Source organism: Nanorana parkeri, unplaced genomic scaffold (assembly GCF_000935625.1).
Source record: "Nanorana parkeri isolate BGI_ZX_2015 unplaced genomic scaffold, ASM93562v1 scaffold2730, whole genome shotgun sequence".
NCBI classification, from domain to species: domain Eukaryota; kingdom Metazoa; phylum Chordata; class Amphibia; order Anura; family Dicroglossidae; genus Nanorana; species Nanorana parkeri.
The window spans coordinates 1-8,680 of record NW_017308998.1 but is presented as its reverse complement, the minus strand read 5'-3'; positions in this window follow the sequence as shown (position 1 = coordinate 8,680).

Sequence of the window (8,680 nt, the reverse complement as noted above, 5' to 3'; positions counted from 1 at the left end):
TCCCCATAGTTCTCCTAAGGGTAACGGGAGGACACAAACTAGCGTCATCCGTCACCCAAAGCTCAGTAGAGCTGTACGGTATACAGCTCGGTATACTGTATACAGTATACGGTATACTGAGACGCCGCAGCCGGGCGGATCCCGACATTACTGTCTGGATCCACCCAGCTGCGTGAGTGACAGCTGGCTCTGCCTATATGGAGGAAGAGCCGGCTGTACCCGCCCCCTCCCCCGTCCGTTCCGCCAGTCAGCCTGGAGGATCTGAGAGGGGAGGGGGGAATCCCTGCAGGGAGCCGTGAGTGACAGTCACGGCTCTCTGCAGGGACAGGATCGAGAAGTGAGCGAGCGACGGTATGTGCTCGCTCACTTCCCGATCTATTGAGCCGACCTGTGACAGTTTCATTGTGACAGGTCGGCTAGAACTATGAGGCTGAGTGATTTTCACTCACCTCATAGTTCTCCTTTAATAAATCCCATATAAACAGTAGATACCTTTTTCTGCTTGTCTTGAAGTGGTAATCTCTCCCGTACCAGGTTCCTTCATAAACTATGTGGCCCATTCACAGCACCATGAGGACTGACAGTTTAGATCATCAGAAGCAGAGCAGGAATAACTGAGAAAATTTGGTAATTTTTATTTTCCTGTGAAGTTCTGTGGAAAAGGAATGTCAGCATATGAGAGCCAAACTGTAAATGACTTCATATGCATCTGACAGATAGAAGCATGAAGAATGTTTTTTCACATTACACCGGTTATAGAATGTGGGCCTTTATGATAAAAATAGTGCTTAATGGAGATCTTCTCAAGAACAGATGCTCCATTGGAGGATTGTAAGGTCTCTATTATTTTGTTTGTTGCGTACATGCCCTTAGGATGCAATTACACAACTAAGTAATTACATACAATATCTACTCATCTACAGCAGTATAGTGCTCTAAGCCTTGCTTCTGTTTGTTATTTTCTACCAGGATCCATATAAAGGGCCTCGTATTTAAAAAATATCTGAAGAAGGGTCTATGTTGCCAACTGGTTGATATCCTCCATTTATTTTCTAACCTGGATTATAAAACCACCGGCTGGAATACAAATGCCTGCTAAAGACAATACACTTTCATTTTAAACAATAACTAATAATATTTGCTGTATAAATACAGTTTTTACAAATATCACTATTTCCTCTTTTTTGAATCTTTTCTCTATTTTCCTGATAGATTTTCCAAATATTCCACCTTGCCTGTAAAAATCATATTTTTTGTGAGCATGCTAATAGGTAATTGACCATTTGGGTTTGTAAACCATAAGGCCATACTACACCTTGCCTTGCTGCTCTTTCTATTTTTTGGACAGCGTATCTTTTAACAAAAAGCATGTTGTTTTCAGTCCAGGATCTCAGATTTGCATAGATCCAAGGCCTCCCACAGAGGGCATAGCAGACCTGAGTGCCTGCAGGCACCGAACTTAGCTGTTACATGGCTCGGCTTGAGCGTTGTGGTTGTTGCCATGGAGAAGGAAGGGGGATGGAGTTGAATGGTACTGGCAGATACTGCTGGTTCTGCTTATCTCACCAGAAGCAGTTGCCAATGGACTGTTCGCCCAGACAGTGTCCATATGGAAACAGATCAGGTGACTGGCATTTAGGGGTTGATTTACTAAAGGCAAATTGGCTGTTCACTTTGCAAGTGAATTTTCCTTTAGCTCACAGAATGTGGTGAAGCTCTGCTGACTTCCAATCATGTGCAAGCCAAAATACTGTTTTTCTTGGGGGTTATTCACTTAGCTGCCGAAGGCAACCGAGTGAATAACCCTGTCGAAGTGAAGTGAGCTGAACGCAGTTCATCTATTCATTCAGCCTGTACGTCGGCTAAAATCAGCTGTACATCGACTGCCTTCGGTCAGCCGAACATGCTCTACAGAAGGAGTTCTACTCAGCCAATCCAATATCTGGATCAGCTGAGCCGAAGCTCTGGCAGCTCACTCACTGCCGTTCGACCTTATTCTCATAGGGGCCAAACGGCAGTGAGTGAATAGCCGAATGCTGCAGAGCGGCATGCGACTCGGCTATTTTGCTCGCTAACTCTGAGGTAGCAAGCAGAATAGAAAAAAAATGTAAATAAAAAAAAAAAAAGTCAAAAGTATTAAAAAAAAATAAGAAAATAATTAAATATTGTTTAAAAAAAGACGCACGCTGACCCGAACGCACGCAACAAACTCCCGCTGCATAATGTCAAATCTGACATCACCGCTAGCTCCGCCCAACTGTTTCCTATTAGCCAGCACCTGCCAGAGTCTTCTAGCAGGTCACGGGCAACAGATAACAATTGGTGGAGTTGGCTGCGACGTCACGACCGGCTCCGCCCAGTTGTTATTGTTTAATGACAGATAAGTATTCCAAGGTAATTTGGGGACGCTGATTTGTCATTACAACTGGGCGAAGCAAGCCGTGAGCTCCGCCCAGCTGTCATTTGCGTGGAGATCGGTTGGCTTCAGCCCACCTTTCTCCACGCTTCGCCTGTCACTACAGCTCAGCCGAGCTGAAGCATATGCGTTCAGCTTGGCAGAGCCGATCACTGCCTTTGGCTGCTGTACGAGCTATTGTGAATAGCACGGACAGCAGAAGGGCAGAGGCGGCCGAAGCGAGCAGAAGGATCAGCCCCAGGTATGCTACAAATCATTGGATTACACAGGGCCATGGATGCACCCACGTGTCAGCGCTTATTGGCCCGTTGCTGTCACATGGAGTTGGTCACATGCTCCTGCATACCCAGAACAACCAGTTAATTCCTTTTGGCTCCCGCCAAGCCAGAGCAGCAGGGGAACAAACGAAAGCTGCACTACAGGGGAAAGGGGTGTTTAAGCAAACCTGCTGCATTGCCCCAAATTAGCAAAGTACAGGATTGCTTGAAGAAATACTATCATAATTGCCCTCATTTGATCATTTCCTGGAAAATCCTGTTGCTTGTATATGCATGATGTCACATATGATATAGGACCAACGTTGACAACAGTTTAAGTGGCAAGTAAATTAGACCCAATGAACCTTATAGCCTTGTAAGCAGTCAGACTCAGTAAGTAGGACATTAGCGAAAAAAATAGGTAATATAGTATTGGATGATAGCAAGTAATGAGTCCAACCAGTTTTAGTGTTCATTTGGCCACAACTGAAATGTGGGAACATTTAGAGGGACAGATGTAAGCTTTAATTTTCGGAATTAGTGTGATAGATAAGATAGATCCACTGCTACGAACTTACTTTTATATTCTCCTACTTTACTAGGCTGTGCTGTTATTTAGTATGTAAAAAGACCCCACCAATAATGGTGACATCACATGCCTGTGACATGCCTGGCCAGGACCATATATATATATAATAGATATATATATATATATAGGTTGATATACTAGAGTAGTAAAAAATATTTACTTTAATCTGTGTTCACTTTAACTGTGTGATCATATTCTAGGGAATTTTTTTTTTATTGATTTTGCTTTGCAGATGTTTGAATGACTAAAGCTTTATTTTATTAATTGTGTTAAGTAAACATTCTTCAGTCCTTTAATAAAGAAACCCCACTGTATACATGTACAGTAAATGTGAGAGATTTCTACTCTTTAATCCGGTATTTTGGTGAGGTGCAACAGCTGCCACGTTTGTTTCAGAGTGTAGAAAGCATTGTAAGTATTGAACTATTTCCCATATACCATTTCAAACAAAAGGTTTTACATTTTTATTTTTTTGTTCACTAAAAATGACAAGATTGGCTGCATTGTCTCTAATCCCTGTATGCAGTTGTCAGGAATGAGCTGCTATGCATTAATACTGCTGGAGAAATATGAGGTCATTCTGTAGAATCAAGCATCCTATGGACTTGCGTTTGTGTTTTCCATCTCTATGCAACGTTAAGAGCTGGACCGAGAAGGAATTAGACTTTTCTAGTATTTGCATGTCTGTGCATTCATTAAAGCTGAGCTTATTTCCAAGTGAATGAGATCTGCCTGGAACATAATGCATGACATCATTCTAGGCGCACAATTAGCTCTATTTGGTGCTATTCTATTAGCACCATGCCCCACACCCTTTTCTGGATTTCACCCTTCCCAGGGAAAGAGTCTGGGGGTAGACGTTATTAAATCCTTATTGACATGACTGGGAATGGTGTGCACCATGAAGAAGAACTGTAGTATTTCCCGTAATTACTTTTTGTTTATCAGTACTATGACATTTGTGCTGCTGAGTGTATATTAAAAGCCAGGGCAGTGTAATAATAAAACAACAAACTTAAAATACGCTATAATAGAACTGAACCAAAATCATGTTATTTTTCTTTTAATGAAGACTTCAGTAAGTACAAAGAATATACTGGACCCAAGCATTATGTTCCAGCTGTGTACTTTGTATAAAGTAAAACAGCATTATATTTTCTTTAACTCTCTATACTAGAAGAGATGAACAGGACCGTCAAAGGCCATTCCATAAAGTGTGGCAGGGCCCATGGGAAAATTTAGTATTTTTAGCTGCAGTTAATAGTATCTATTGCATTTCTCTGCCCTTTTGTTTGTGCATTGTTGTACGTCTTTTAAGGTATTCAAAAAAAGATTGTGGCCCTTTCCAGATTGACCTTGAAACAGCTATTCTCAATTATGTCCAGAATCTTTTTTTGTAAGTACAACAACCCTGTCTCTGCATTCCCAGAAGGCAGCAACTAAAACGAGAACATTTTCTGCTGGGCACCATAGATACTAGGGATGCACCGATACTGTTTTTTCGGTATTGAGTACGTGTACCAATATTTTTTTTTTGGTACTCGTCGATACCTTGTACCGTTATCGTGTCCCCCAATTATCAGGAAGTCGGGTGGTGTTTCATGACCCGTTGCTCAGCTTCCTGATTGCCTGTGAAGCCGTTGTTCTAGCGAAAAAACACCGGCTAAATTTGCCGAGGCTGCCTACCAATAAGTAAATCTGGCTTCTTAGCGAATCAGGAAGCTGGGCGGCACGTCATGACCTGCCTTCCAGCTCCTGATTGGCTAGGAAGCTGGCTCCATGCTCCCTCAGCACTGCCGGTCAGAAGGAGATCTCCCTCTGACCAGAAGTTCTGGTATGAAAGGTAAGTATCGGTGCATTTGGGTGAGAGCCGATACTCCGTGTCGGCACTGATACCGATACTAGTATCGGTATCGGTGCATCCCTAATAGATACCTAAATATCTGTAACAAACATAAGATAACGTGATAACTAAAGCTGTTATTAATAAATTAATCAATCTGATGTCCTTCTTTACCAATGAAATCCCATGTAAACAAAGGTGAGATTATAAGTAGATTAAAGAAAATAAAACATATGACAATATTTCCAAGAAAGTATATCAAAATGTTTTCTGCTTGTTTGCATGCACGGGTTTACAGCCACAGAGAAACCAAGACTTCTGTTCCTCATTAAAAGGAATCTGTCCCCTTAAAATGACACTTAACTCAGGAGGTAAATCTTAAAAATGCATTCAAGTGCCTTAAAGGAGAACTATGGGGTCAGGGCTTTTTCCCATAGTTCTCCTAAGGGCCACGGGAGAACACAAACTAGCGTTCTCCCGTGACCCAAAGCTCAGTATACAAAGCTTGCGGTATACTGAGACGCCGCAGCCGAGACAGATCCCGACAATACTGTCTGGATCCACCCAACTACGGGATTGACAGCTGGCTCTGCCTAACTAGAGGCAGAGCCAGCTGTGCCCTCCCCCGTCCGTTCCGCCAGTCAGCACTGGAGGATCGGACAGGGGAGGGGGGAAACGCTGCAGGGAGCCGTGAGTGACAATCAGGGCTCTCTGCAGGGATAGATCGAGAAGTGAGCGAGCGACAGTTTCATTGTCACAGGTCGGCTCAGATTATGAGGCTGAGTGAAAATCACTCGCCTCATAAGGCTCCTTTAACTATTAACAAAAATGTATCTTATTTCTATCCTTCCTTCTGGAGGGTGGCTACTTTTGTTCCCCATGGTCCCTGTGTGTGTTGTAAAGTAGCCACCGCTCCAAGCTCACTCCTGTGATGGACTACAATCTCACGTTTAGTTAGCTAATTTGTATTGAGATTGTAGTCCATCAGGGGAGCAAGCTTGGAGTATTGGCTGCTTTACAACACACACAGGAACCATGGGGAACAAAAGTTTAACTCCTAAGTTTAGTGTCACTTTAACATGTATTTTATAAGACCTGTGGCCTGTATGCATTCTATTCCCTTGCCACCAGTCATCTTTCACTGTGTGGTTTTTGTTGCAGCAAGTGGTGAAGTAATTATGTTGCTGCTCGCTATAGTGGGAGGACCCAGTCTTAACCACATGCTGTAACTGTATCGTTTAATTGATAGGCCAGGAGATTCCTGGTCTGTCCGGCATCCTATGACCTCACACATTGAATGACAGTGCAGGAGTCTCTTGCTCTGTCACCTGTGCCCGTTTACATCCATAAGATACTTGCCCCCAACCCTGCCCCCATTAATGCCCATTTACTACAATCCCAGTGGCATGAAAGGGATTGTAGTTGCTCGTAGCGGGGCCGCAATGTGCAGATTAGGTCCCCATGTGAGGATTTGAAGGTAACAGATTAAGTAATCCTTGCTGTATATGTTTTGGGACGCATTTGATTAGTAAGTTCTTCCGTATATTCGCTGGTGGGGTCCTGGTCCAGTTGTTTGTAGTAGTTTTTATCAGACAATTGTCGGTTTCCTTCTGCAATGTAGTCCTGGGTGTTCATGATAACTATTGATCCGCCCTTGTCAGCTGGTTTGATGATGATGTTTTTATCATTCATTAAGTTATGTAAGGCTTTTCTTTCTGCAGGTAGGAGGTTGTCTGTAGTTTTTTTCTGTTGTGTGGTAACAAGGGATGCTACTCTCGTGCGGAAGCTTTCAATGTAATTGTCCAATTTGATGTTACGTCCTGTTGCAGGTGTAAAGCCACACACACACTATATTACCAAAAGTATTGGGACACCCTCCAAATCATTGCATTCAGGTGTTCTGTGAAATTTCCTTGCTACTTCATATTCCACGGTCACCTGTTAGTGGTATTATAACAAAGTGGAAGCAACTGGGAACAACAGCAACTCAGCCACAAAGTGGTAGGCCACGTAAAATGACAGAGCGGGGTCAGCGCATGCTGAAGCGCACAGTGCGCAGAAGTCGCCAACTGTCTGCCGGGTCAATAGCTAAAGACCTCCAAATTTTGTGTGGCCTTCAGATTGGCACAACAACAGTGCGTAGAGAGCTTCATGGAATGGGTTTCCATGGCCGAGCAGCTGCATCCAAGCCTTACATCACCAAGTGCAATGCAAAGTGTCGGATGCAGTGGTATAAAACACGCCGCCACTGGACTCTAGAGAAGTGTAGATGTGTTCTCTGGAGTGACGAATCATGCTTCTCTGGCAATCTGATGGATGTGTCTGAGTTTGGCGGTTGCCAGGGGAACGGTACTTGCTTGACTGCATTGTGCCAAGTGTAAAGTTTGGTGGAGGGGGGATTATGGTGCAGTGACGTGCGGTGCCTTCCGTGCTGGGTGAGGCATTACCCAGCACGTCCCGCCCCCACCGGCCAAAGCTCCGACCCCATCCTTCTGAAGCCCCACCCCCAACTCAGTAACCAAGCTATGTGTGGAGGAGGGGGAGGAGACAGGGAGGAGCTTCCTTTTCCCTCACTGGTGAGGCAACGAGATCGATGTCCTCATTGGGGTTTTTTTCTTTTTTTTTTGATTGGACAGCTAGGACCAATGGCGCTTTGCCATTGGTCCAAACCATCCACAGAGCTCATGCCTCTAACACAGAGTAGAGTCTATGACAGTTCTTGCCTCACTATGTTAGGTAACACAAGCAGTGTAACACAAAGCCAGCTGCTTTGTTACATAACTACCTGTCAAAAGCCGGATGCAGCGCTGCCTGTAATTAACAGGCAGCGCTCCTTCCATGACAGGTTACACAGCAGGGAGGCTTTCCCTGCTGTGTAACACATTGAAAGCCGCTCTGAATGGAGAAAAAGCTGTCAGCTTCAGACTTGAAGCTGACAGCTTTTTCCTCCATAAAACTAGGTGAGGCTCTGTCTCACCTGCCTCCCCTAACTGCACGTCCGTTTTGGTGTGGGGTTGTTTTTTGGGGGTTGGGCTTGGTCCCTTAGTTCCAATGAAGGGAACTCTTAAGGTATCAGCCTACCAAGACATTTTGGACAATTTCATGCTCCCAACTTTGTGGGAACAGTTTGGGGATGACCCCTGCCGGTTACAACATGACCAGTGCACAAAGCAAAGTCCATAAAGACATGGATGAGTGAGTTTGGAGGAACTTGACTGGCCTGCAGAGTCCTGACCTCAACCCGATAGAATACCTTTGGGATGAATTAGAATGGAGACTGTGAGCCCGGCCTTCTCGTTCAACATCAGTACCTGACCTCACAAATGCACTTCTGGAAGAATGGACAAACAGTCCCATAGACACACTCCTAAACCTTGTAGATGCCTTCCCAGAAGAGTTGAAACTGTTATGGCTGCAAAGGGTGCGCCAACTCAATATTGAACTCTACAGACTAAGACTGGAATGCCATTAGAGTTCATGTGCGTGTAATTGCAGGTGTCCCAATACTTTTGGTAATATAGTAGATACATATACATATCTATATATACAGGGCTCGAAAAATCCACTCGTCCACT